This window comes from Dicentrarchus labrax, unplaced genomic scaffold, assembly GCF_905237075.1.
Source record: "Dicentrarchus labrax unplaced genomic scaffold, dlabrax2021, whole genome shotgun sequence".
Taxonomy (NCBI): Eukaryota; Metazoa; Chordata; class Actinopteri; family Moronidae; genus Dicentrarchus; species Dicentrarchus labrax.
In genome coordinates, this window is record NW_026136714.1 from 1,800,023 (window position 1) to 1,812,477 (window position 12,455).

At 41.7% G+C, this 12,455-nt stretch overlaps 1 protein-coding gene across 2 annotated transcripts in view; it reads right to left on the reverse strand.

Annotated features, from left to right (window-relative positions):
* si:dkeyp-14d3.1 (transmembrane protein 132C) overlaps positions 1-12,455 on the reverse strand; it is a 148,348-nt gene that overhangs the window by 84,678 nt on the left and 51,215 nt on the right. The gene's annotated exons all lie outside the window — the stretch shown is intronic.

A 12,455-nucleotide genomic window follows, 5' to 3' on the forward strand; every position in this document is an offset into this window, starting at 1 on the left:
TGTAAAGCACTGCGCTCATCTACGGGTCTGCTGCTGCATAGGCCATTACTACCACAAGAGCAGACACTAGAATGAACACACTCACACAGTGGCAAACAAAAAATAAATCAGGCCAACGCCTACACTCCAATTGTGAAGTGACATATCAAAACAGTCTTATTTTATATTTCTGCAATGTACAATAAGACATGGAAACTTTAGCAGTCTTTTTCAAAAACAAAAGGATTTTTAATGCTATTTTTTACTGATATGTTTGTGCTTGCGTGTGTGTGTATATGTGTCTGAGAGTGTATGCAGAAGGCCATGTCTCTGGTATCATTGATGGGTTTACCCTACCAACCCTCCCTCCGTCTTAACTGCGTGTGTGCCTGCTTGCCTATTAATGTATGTCAGTTAATTCCCATTTCCATAGCGTTTCCATTGTCACAAGCTGTGTATGCTACAAACAGAACCACTCTATCTTCCATCATGTTCTGTTGAGGTACCTAGCACACTGCTGAGACAGTAAAGTGGAGGTAGAAACACTGCAGACCATGTCAACACGTTTCCCACACTGATTTTTTTTCCAGCTGTTTTTTGTCTTGCTACCTGCAACCTTTTCTCAAACAAAGCATGTGTCCTTGTTGTGGGCTAATAAACAACCACACAGTGTGTGTGCGTAGCGAAGAGTGAATGAGAGAAGAAAAGTGACTGTGAATAGGAGCGGAGCAGGGGAAAAGGTTAGCAGTAAGTTCCCAGTCTGGCAGTAAATGTAAAGTGTAGGCTACAGTGTGTCAGTTAATAAATGCTGCAGCTTCTCAAGACCAAGAAAAGTCTTGTCTGTTGTTTCCCAACTGCTGGGAAAGTGAAGGGGATCAGCCCAGAAGACCCAGTAACAACCCTGGCTACATTTAAGAGAACTGAACTGACTGAACTGAACAAAACAGATAGGGTCGGTACAGGTTTCACAGGAAAAATGTTTGATGAAAAACGCAGCTTTAGGTTCCTTTTTAGGCAATGTTGGTCCGACTGTCCAGACTGAATTGTCTCAACAGTTACCGGAAGGATTGCCATAATATTTGGTACAAATTTCCAATTTGCCAAGACGATGGATCTTAATGGCCCCTGACCTTTTATCTAACACCACCAGGAGGTGAAATATCTCAACATCTACCAGATAGATTGGCATTTAATAATGTACAGATGTTCATGCTCAATGAACAATAAGTTCTAAGGACTTTGGTGATGGTGACCCAAAAGACAATGGCATTTTCAACATCACAACCTTGGAATTATAAAGAAAAAGCATGAACCTCAGCACTGAAATAAGGCAGTGCGACTGCAATGGCTGGGCCATGTGATTCCAGTGGAGGCATCCCAAAGCTTATGCTGAGGGAAAATAAAACCTGAAAGAGCAAAATGGCCTGGCACACAACTGTGACGGACAAGCAAGCCAATATGAACTTAACTCCGGGGAAGGCTTAACATGTTGCCAAGGATGGGTAATGGTCGAGGGAGCGCATTGTGGCCTGATGTCCTACAGGGGACAAAGAGGATTACATAAATAAGTCACATCATCAGATGCTATAATCAGGTCAAAAATGTCATTTTGTTATGACTAAATACCATAGCCGCCGTGAAGCTCAATGTGCATTGCATTTTTATATAGTTTGACTCACTTTTGGAACCAGCCACCAACCCAGTGGCCAAAGCTAATGACATTCCTATCAGCCTCAGCTGTACGTTGTGTTTTGCTAAGGTCATATGTGAGTAGGAGTTTAAATATAGTATATAGAAAAACAGGGAAAAAGAAAAGGAGGAAGGCAGGTTAGGAAAGAGGCTGAGTGACTGAGTCAGTGTGTATGCAGGCACAGAGCGTGACTGTGCACTCTGCAGTCTCTTAGATCAATGTGTTGTACAGCTCATCTCGACCATTCGAGGGAGAAGGAAAACAGATGCTTCAATATATGTTACAACAAACCAAAATAAGCTCCATTTGTAGAGGTACAAATCACCATAAAATCCAGGACCAGACACTGACACAACACCAGTGTTGGCGTCCTTATTTAAAAAAAGAACACATTACTTGACTTAATAACTCCCTGTAGAAAGTAAGGCTGAGGAGCCTCTCCACGGGCACACTAGCCACTGTGTTGAATTTCATGGATATTGTAGGGAAACGGTTCAGGATCTCCATCTCTGACCCCGACTTCGGATTTGTCAGAGTTAAAGGAAGCTGTATCCTCCTCGTCGAAGCCAATGAAGTTGATTGTTGTGCAAACATGCACAAAAAGACATTGAACAACACCTTGTGAAACTATGCATATATATATTATATATAAGCATGAGGCGGGGGCAGACCCTCACTGTCTGCTGGCTGTCAGCATGGTCAGGTAAACATAATATCCTCACTCTATAAGCCTCACATCAGCCTTTTCTCTTAGTATGAATTATTCATTCGCTCCCTCTTTTTAAACAACATAATGTCAACTTGAATAATAAGAAAGCATTTAGGATTCCCCACCTGAATCCATGTAAATATTAACATTAATTACAGTATATATAGGTAGCAATATTTTAGTTTAATTGGTATGACAAGGCGATTTTAGGAAGCGCGACAGCCTGCTAGAAGTGACTCTGCAAAATAATCGTCTGGAACAATGCAATACATTAGGCAATTATGAGAATTTGCCCATGTGTCAGTGGGAGACCCACTAAGTGCTGGTAACATACTCTACCTACAGTCCTTTCCCCCACATGCCAGGAGGCACATTTCATTGGCTTTTCATTTCTGAATAACACAGCAGAGATTACAGAAGTGCCCATTGTTATGCTGAGTGGCCATAAGAGAGAGGGGAAAAACATTTTGTATGGAGATCTGTTTGCCAATTACTCTATCTTTAGTGTATACAAGGTGTGAAAGGGGAGCATCGAAAATCCCATTTGAAGAATTCATATGATTGCTATCATGAAGCGCGGTTTTGTGCTGTTCTCGCAGAATGTGTCCACCTAATTGGATTTTCACGACATTCAAGAGCACAGCCAGAAAGGAAAAAAACACACAGAGGGGAAAAAAAGCTAAAAGAAAAAAAACCCCAGAGAGAAATAGAAATAGTCAATATTACTTTGGTCGGTTGTGAGATATTTTAAGGCTTAAAAAAATACTAAAATATTTGCACAGCTTTTCTACTCATGTTTCATCAGATAAAAGGGTTTTCAATCAAACCAGACTCAAATTTAATTCAACAAATTCAAGAATGTCTCTTTTTACTAATGCAGCACGACTGACTGTTAGTTAGTTTGAGGGTTTGTGAAATAGCTCATCTGGCTTGTGAATTGCAGTATCATCCCGTGTTAGGATATTAAAGTGTATTTGAGACGAGGTGATTTAGAGCGAGCAGGTAGTGGGGCTCAACAAAGGCAGCTGGAAAAGTGTGTATCTCCTTCATGGGGGCAGGCAGGCAGCCGCGGGCTAATCTGCAGATGAATGTGTGTGTGTAGGTAAACACGCTGCCTTTCATTTTGAGCACAACAGCAAACGCTCTCAAAACTCACACAAGCAGAGGAGGCACAGGAAAATATGCCAGCACACACACACACACACACACACACACACACACACACACACACACACACACACACACACACTCATGCACAATTGCACTCTTATGTTCTCATGCATGTATGGCTTGCACATGTATGTACACACACCCTCAAACAAACAAACAAACAAACACATACTCACAGGAGCAGGCCTCTGTTAAGCTGTGACGAAGAGATAATGTCACAATGTTGCCTTTGGCAAGAGAGATTAACCCGCACACTTGTTTTCCTTTTTTTTCTGTTTTTGCTCCTTTTCATTTCATTTCCAGTTTTTTAGAAAATGGGGGGAATAAATAGTGGCGTGCCCAGAGGAAATGGTTAGTAAATGGGAAACTATACTGAAGGTCCTGGCTCTGCTGCTCATACACCGATGTCTGTGGTGTGTTGGTCAAAGGGTGCACTACATACAGTAAAGGTAAAGATGGTAAATCATCAGGTTACCTCAGGTGGCTGTGAGGAGAACAAAATTGTTCTAAATTGATCTGTATGGACAAATACACCTACACACAGCTGGTATCATGGGGTTACCGTCTCCATGCAAGTGCTACATGAAAGGTGGTAGTTTTCAAAAGGCATTTAAAATAAAATGTGCCTTCAGTTTCTAAGCTTGTCTCCTCCAAACATGTTACTAAGTCAACACTGTCAGAACTACAATAGGTTACCAAAATTACCTCCCCTGATAAAAAGGAGTTTGAAATCAGACGTTGCATACATTCATTACATGTGCCCACCTATGTCCATTATATGTAAAGATAGGTTGTATTGTTGAGCCTCCTGTTTCTGCATTCTGAGGAAATAGCCAAATCGTTTCCAACTGCAAATAGACTCTGAACTGGCTCGCTGCCACGTGATTTTGACAAGCTGTATAATTATTGCATGTTGACACAGTGAGAAGTTCTGCTATTTTTATTTTGCATTACAAATTTTAAATTATTTCGAGTGTTTATGTTGCGAGTGTTGAAATGTTCCACACTGTCCACAACGAGCAACTGAGCAAAATTACCAGATGAACATGGCTGCTTTTTCTGTGTTTGGTTTTCTCTTCACAAATCGCACATACATAAATTGGGAAAACTTTTGCCGTAGTTACAGTAGTTACACTTTACTTTCCTAAAAATCCTCCCCGATTGAAACAAAAAACCATCGATAGAATACAATGCAATATTAATATAGCATGTGTCCTTCAACAGGATGTTGAGCCGCTGATGGTTACTGACAAACAGAAACCTGTGTGTACTCAAACGCTAATGTAATGACTGCCATCACAGCACAGAGCTCTGTCAGGTTGAAGAGGACAGGGAGGGTGCAGAGGGAACTGGATCCTTCAGGGATAACACTCGATATTCAACGTGGTGTTGGCTTTTTAACCTTCCCCCAAAGCCCAGGGTTATTTACATCAGCTTCCTGTCTTCTCTCACACATCCCCTCACCCAACGCCCTGCCCCCATGTCTCCCCTTCCCAAGGGGGTACGGGAGTTGGTAAAAGATAAGCTTTGTGTCGTGGCAGAGGCAACTGACACCGCTTCAACAACATGAGGATTTAGCCGGCAAACAGAGAACTTAATGCCCTGCACGTGCGGGGAATCTCTGATACACACCCGCACCCATCTGCTCATGTGTACCTAAACATGAATGGAAAGGCACGCACACGCGTACACTCATGCTTGTGCAGATACATTCACAGAGTTAAATAAGCATAACAGACGAACCCAGGAGGTCACACACGCGCACACACACACACACACACACACACACACACACAGAATGAGGTAATGAACAGCCTGCCGCAGTAAACGGCTCCCGGCATGGCTTACTCTAATGCTCACAAAATTGCTTTTAATTGGTGGAAGAGAATAAATCAATGCAAACCATGTTTAGAATACTGGCAAAGGGGAAGAGGAACGAGGGCAAAAAAAATGAGCAGAGAGGAATAAAGGCTGGCGTGTGCAGATCACAAGATGAGGTTGCATTAGAAATGAAAAATGTTACAGCGTTGTGTTTTTTGCTGTTTCCCCTCGCTCTGTCGCCTTATTGGTGTTACAAGTGAATTGCAACTTTTAATAGAGCTTGTAGATCTGAGCCATATCTCCCCAGAGTGAGTCAGTAAGCCCGATAAGTAGTGGAGAATCCTCAGAGAGGCGAGAGGCCCCCAGGCACGCCACGTCTCGGCCCCCCTCGCCCACAGCTGCTTTGATGAAAATTAGCTGTCAGTCTATGGCCCTCATCTGATCGACACAACTTCATCCGCAGCTCACTGACCTTTACGGAGAGAGCAGGAGAAGGACGGCAGCCCACCTCGTGCGGAGATCAACGCGGCGAGAGATAAAACAATAACAACCTCAGAAGCTCAATGAGATGACACAGCAAAGAGTTTGACTTCTCACAGAAAGACAAGACTGGTGCTGGGAGGGCTGAGATGTACAAAAGGATGGAGTTATGTGTGTGTGGTGCATGTGAGTGTAAGAGAGTCTGTTCCAGTAACGAAAAAGCAGTGGTGAAGAACATCAAATGGCTTCAGGGAGATAAAAGCCCAAATCACAGACGAGAGGGACAGTGCTTTACTTAGGACAAATCCACTCGAATCCAAAAACTAGATTACAATCTCCTATATGTCACCGTCTCGTTACCAAATGCTCACAAAATGAAAATTGCACCTTTTCTTTTCATTTACTCCGAAAGAGCTGATATGCCTTAAAATATTCAATTTGCAGGCTCACCAGGTAAAATCCATTAAAGCCAGCCAGTAATGTCAATTGAATTAGGGCTGCTTCGTATAAAGCATGGATTCCCTGTTCCCTTCAGCTGAGTGGCTCTGCTGGCACCTTGTTTGTAACCACAAGGCAAATGGGATTAGAAGGAGACACCGGCCGCTAATGTAACGACACAACTTTTCAAATCATGCAAAACCACAGCGAGCCACTAACGGCCTAATATAGCACAGAGAAAAAGCTTTGCAGTCTATTAAAGACTCAATTCGTATCTGCAAAATTGGTACCTATATTGCTGAAAGTCCGTCATCCAACTGGTACTTATTTATGTAGTGAATTAGGGGGGTTGAGCACATTCTCTTCACCTAGAAATGAAGTCCTCAGGCACTGTGTATGATGGTACATATCTATCTATCTATCTATCTATCTATCTATCTATCTATCTATCTATCTATCTATCTATCTATCTATCTATCTATCTCTAGTGGTGAAGTTGCAGATTGCAACTAATTGAATACTGTTCCCCTCTCCTTCCAAGCGTGTAGTAAAAACATTTACATTTTTATTTATTTTACCTTTATTTAAGCAGGTAAAACCGTTTCTTTTTTAATTGTGACCTGTCTAAGAAGGCAGCAAAGTTTTACATCGAGTGCACACCAATTACATACTACAAAACAATTGGCCGTGAAATTCAATAGGTTCTATTTAGAGCCAGTTTTTGGTTTGTTTGGGCTACTGTTGAAACATGGCAATTCAACATGGCGACCTTCGTAGAGGAGAATCTGCACCCTCTATAGATAAAAAACGCTCATTCTAAGGAAACAAAAAGCATAATTCTTATATTGAGGGGATTAAACATTAATGAAAACATACCTATGAATATTATATTCTGACAATAGATCCTCCTAAACTGACCTTTACAATGATTTCATCAAGGTAATAATATTCTCTGCCAGCCAGTAATGTAGTTGTATATGTTGAAGTGATGGTGCTTATCTAAGCTGAAAGAAACACTAAGTCGCCATATGTGAGCTTGAAATGAGTGAAATAATTGACCTTGATTCTGTCATATTTTTCACTGAGGTCTGTGACTGCATGAAGCCGAAGACCTGATAAGATGTAGTCTCATCCTTCGTCTGATAAGATTTAGTTATTCCATAACTGTCTCTATATATATGATACCAGGTTGAGAACCATTGCATTACAGCACTCCGGCTACATCAGGAACATTAATATCACGTTGTTACTTTTTTGGCTCTTCTCCTCAGGCTTGTGATGATGCCAACCGGCTACAGTATACAGTACCTGAAGAGACTTTTCCTAAAAATAATGTAATACTGTGTTTGGCTATCATAAAGTCTAAAATTATCTAACATGATGAAATGTCACCAGCTGCTTATAAAAAAACGCTATTTGCAACGTGCCTCGATTAAGTAAGGAATGATAACCATCCACTGTGTTTATTCTGACTTCTTTATAGAATATGATTCTGACTCTGCGGGTACCTTGGCCCGACATGACACCAGGAACAGTGAGCTTTTCAAATTTGACTTTCAAATTATATCTTTAGTTTGTGAATTTAAATATTCTTCTGCATCCCAAACAACGAGATGACCTTTCCTAATAAGAAGTGATGGAGCACTGAGCCCCCCCGACTCCACCACTGCTGCCTGGAAACCTACAGCATGTCATTTTAATCACACTGCTCCTCGTGGAGGACAATTCTTGCCTAATGCCAGAATTACAGTGGGGTGTGCTGACCCCTATTATATGACCCAAAGGTCTTCTGCAGAGTTAATTATCTCCACAGCTGGCAGTGCCCTTGCCCTGTGCACTTCACAATGCCAAACTAAGCTGTGACTGACAGGTGACACAGCCTATGACAGCAGGTGACACTATTGAAGTGGGCAGCGGATGTTGTGTCCTTGTCCTGTATATGTGCTCAGGGAGCTGAGGACAGCTGATAGAGTCACCTGTCGGAGCAGCAGCCCCAGAGCTCTTAAGGCACAAGGCTCTTTCCCATCCAACCAGGGACAAGTGTCTCTCAGGTTTCTCACTCACTAACACACAATCATTCTGCAGTGCCATCGTAAAGAGAAGTGAGGAAAGCTCCATGTGTGCACACACGTGTTTGCATCTGTGTTTCACCTGCATGTGAATAAATATCTGAAATCAAAATCAACACTACAGACAGGCGTCATCGCTTGCTTTGTTTGAACCAACTGAAGCAAGACGTAAAAAGCACATCACAATGGTAATCACCGCTACCAAGTTTCTGAATATCTTTAAGAAACATCTGCCCTCAAGCACTTAGAACCTTACATATTTTACATAAAAGCCTGGCAGAATCAAAGAACAAGGGCTTCTGTCTGGGCCTATAAAGAGAGAATTACACCTTGAAAGAGGAACAGACAGACTTAGACCAGTTTCTCTCCCAACAGCAGCTTGAAACACACTGAATTTTCAGGGAAAGTACACTGTTTTTTCTGTTACTACAGGGTTGTTGCAAGGCATTTGGGCAAATTAAAGAAAAAACTGACCACAATAGACAGATAGTAGGTGGAGTACAAGCACTGTACCTATTGTTGCTGCGATAAACACAGGATCAAATGACTATGTGCTTGTACGAACCCACAGATAATTTCCACAAAACAACACTGCAGCTCAACCTCGCTGCTCTACGGAGTGTTTCAGCGACTTTCAGCAAAAGAAATGGTTAGCTGCTGCTAAAGAGATATTTCTGTCAAGAGTTGGTGAAAGTTAAAACAACATTTTAAGGTGATTATGTGAGTATGTCATTATTGTGGGATGCTTGTTTCTGCTGCCCCCAAGTGGCAAAAAACACAGCTATTGCAGGTCTAAGTAAATTAATTCTCAACACAACTGTTTGTAAATGTTTGTAAAAAGTGTATAATCACCTGAAAATTAAGAATCGTTTCGTTTTTGTTAACTTAGAATGAGCCATTTTTATCCACTGAGGGAGCGGGTCTATCTCTACGGAGTCCACCATGTTGAACCGCCGTGTTTCTACAGTATCCCAGAACGGACAAACCATGGCTCTAGGGCCTGTCACGTTTTTTTTGTCAGGCCACTGTAGTTTAAAGGGTAATGTGTAACCATATACAGTATTCTAGTAACACTCTTCCAAAAAGAGATACAATTCTTCAAATACAAATAAAAGGCAAAGTTACTTTATTTTGAGGACTTCAAGGACCAGTGTGTAGGATTTAATGGCATCAAGTGGTGCAGATTGCCTCCCCTTACAAGCATGAAGGAGAACCTATAGTGGCTGAGAAATGCTCGAGCAATGCCCTATCTAGAGCCAGTGTTTGGTTTGACCATTTTAGGCTACTGTAGAAACATGGTGGTTCAACATGGCGGACACCATGGAAGGCGACCCGTGGCGTTAGTAGATATGAAAGGCTCATTTTAAGGTAACAAAAGCATAAAACTTTATAAATTATACACTAATGAAAACAAAGAAAATGCATATTATATTTCATTTCTGTCAATAGATCCTCCTAAATGTTACACAATGGACGTTTAAACAGTCCTGTCGTATCATGCGTGCAACCATCATGGGCTACTATTTTTGTTTCTCATGGCCAGACATTAAGCTCATTTGTATACAGACGACAATATGTTTTATGAATAATTCAAGGCCTTTACTGACACAACAATAAAGACAGGATCTATATGTATGACGTGACAGAGGACAAGAGAGAGAGGTGGATCTGAGCACCAACACAAGGTAACCTCCAACGTCCCCATCAACATGCACATGCTCAAACATCTCTCACATCATCTCAGGCTGTCGCTCTTCCCTCATCATCAGTCTCCTGACATACTGTATGTAGCAGGAGCAGTTAATGCACGCCGCATTAGTAAGTGGATGTCATGTCCTATATGGATTAGGGATGCACTGATACTTATTTCATGGCTAGTTATTTCATTGACAGGAGTGTGTTAATAAAGAGGTTGATTTATGACCATCTGTCTCTGATCATGATGGGGCTGAGGAGACAGGAGGGAAGGAAAGGAAAAGAGAGGAGAGAAAAGAGGAAGAGGAATACTGTTGCTAAGTGTCAAGTCTTTGATTTGCTATCCATTCCCTCTTAACTGTTCATCCTCATCACTTTCTCTCCCACATTTCATTATCATTTCCGTGTGTTGCCTGTAGCAACATTGACCCATTCCGTTGTGGGTGCTGTATACACACAAGAACACCCACAAACTCACACACACACACACACACACGCTATTTCCACTCAGTTCTAAGTGCACATTATTTGCAGTATGCTTCATTTCACCTTAGCTAAGGCTGTTTACTCGGCATACCCTGTGAGTTAATGAGACTGTGACAATTAATACCACTTGTTTACAATGTGCCAATGTCGCTGCTGAAATGTTGGATTTCTTTACAGTGTCTATAAAAAAAGAGATGCATTCGTTCTTCAAGCTTGTGTGTAGTTATCGGTACAGTGGGAAAAAACACACTTCACCACAGTTGAAGGAAAGGCCACCGAAGAGACTTATCTCTTGGGAAGTGATGATTGTATCAGTGCATTTGCAATGAGCAAACATGTCTCTGTTTGCCACTCGTCTAATAAATGCAGCAGACTCGCATTGCAAACTTTATAGTTGCAAGACAGTGACCTGCCCTTCTTGTATGATATCTAAAGGTGGCAAGGTGCCCTGCATAATGCTCATGTGGCATTACAAAAGAGTGTGACATGAATACCCTATAAACCGCCTGCCTTTTAGGTACCTGCGTTGTGTGAGTTTTATTCTTGGTGTAAAATGGGGCTTGAAATCACCTCCCCACAATGTTTACACAGGGTATGTTAAGCTATCTCTGCTATCTGTCTGCAGCAAGGAAACAGCACAGCTCAAGGTTTTCCCTGAGTTGCCATCAGCTTCAAACTCCTACAACAGACGTGCAAACAATGGCAGGGCCTCAGACATTAGAGAGCTGCTTGCAACCATGTTGGTCTCCATGCTTTGCAGTGCGAGAGGAGAGCTGCAGTTTGTGCAGAAAGATATAGTGGCATTTTACAGAGGCTCAGGAGGATGGATATAGCTGACACTTGCGTCCTCTGCTCAGCAGCAAGGAGATGGGGACGTCACACAGTAAATTGCCGACAGAACAGGAAAGCTGAATCCTGTGAAATTTGCATTTTAACAGCTACGGTACACAAAAGTGTCAAGAGCCACTGCCATACGAGATGATACACCGAAAACCAGGAAGAGGTGAGGGAGAATATGTGAAGGGACTCTGGTGAACACCGGCGGGTGGCAGAAATCACATGAGGGAACATATCACAGAAGTTTTTACTGTGCACGTTTGCAATTTTACACCAACTCTGCCAAACTGTCCCCACTTTACTTCCTTTAACTGTTACTAAGGACTAAGACTACAGAGAGAATACTGCATAAGTACAAATGGTTAAATTGAAAAGACCAAGAACAAATTCTATCTTTTAGACTTTTTTGCTTCTGCAGTAGGTGCTTGAAAAACTAAAGGCTCTTTGAATGTCCATTGACTGAAATTACAAAGGGTGAAATGTTGCATTGTGTAGTTTTAATCAGAATTTTATTCAAACTGCCAGTTTAAATTGTTTGTTAGTTTAAATGTTGATGATTTAAAAATCTCTTTGAGTAGCCCATTCAAGGTGAGACAAATAATCAAACCGCAAATCATTTCCAGTGGGCGCTCATTGTTTTCATTAGCACTTTGGAGACACGTCATACCACCTGTCGAATGTGAAAAATGTTTTGATTTTCCGACTGGCTGAAGCAGCTGGATCTTTTCATCCAAAAAAAACAGGCTTGATTACAGGCCAAAGAGACTGATGATCGGTGAGCATGTTTTATATTTTTAGGAGATAAAAATACCTATTAGGTGAAGTTGGTGAAGAAAACATCACACATATTATATTAAATTACTGGACTGACTGCAGACTACCAAATACACTGTATTCTGCCACTAACGTACAAAAACTCTTCCAAAAAACACATCTGGGCCACTCACACAAATGCTCTAACCTGCTGTCCGTTGACAGCTGGTTTCTAAAATCAGGAAATGGGCCTAAAAGGATCGATTTAGCCCCATTTCCACTCACCACTGCCCTGTTGAGAAACTGAGTGAAACTGAATAAAACAGGC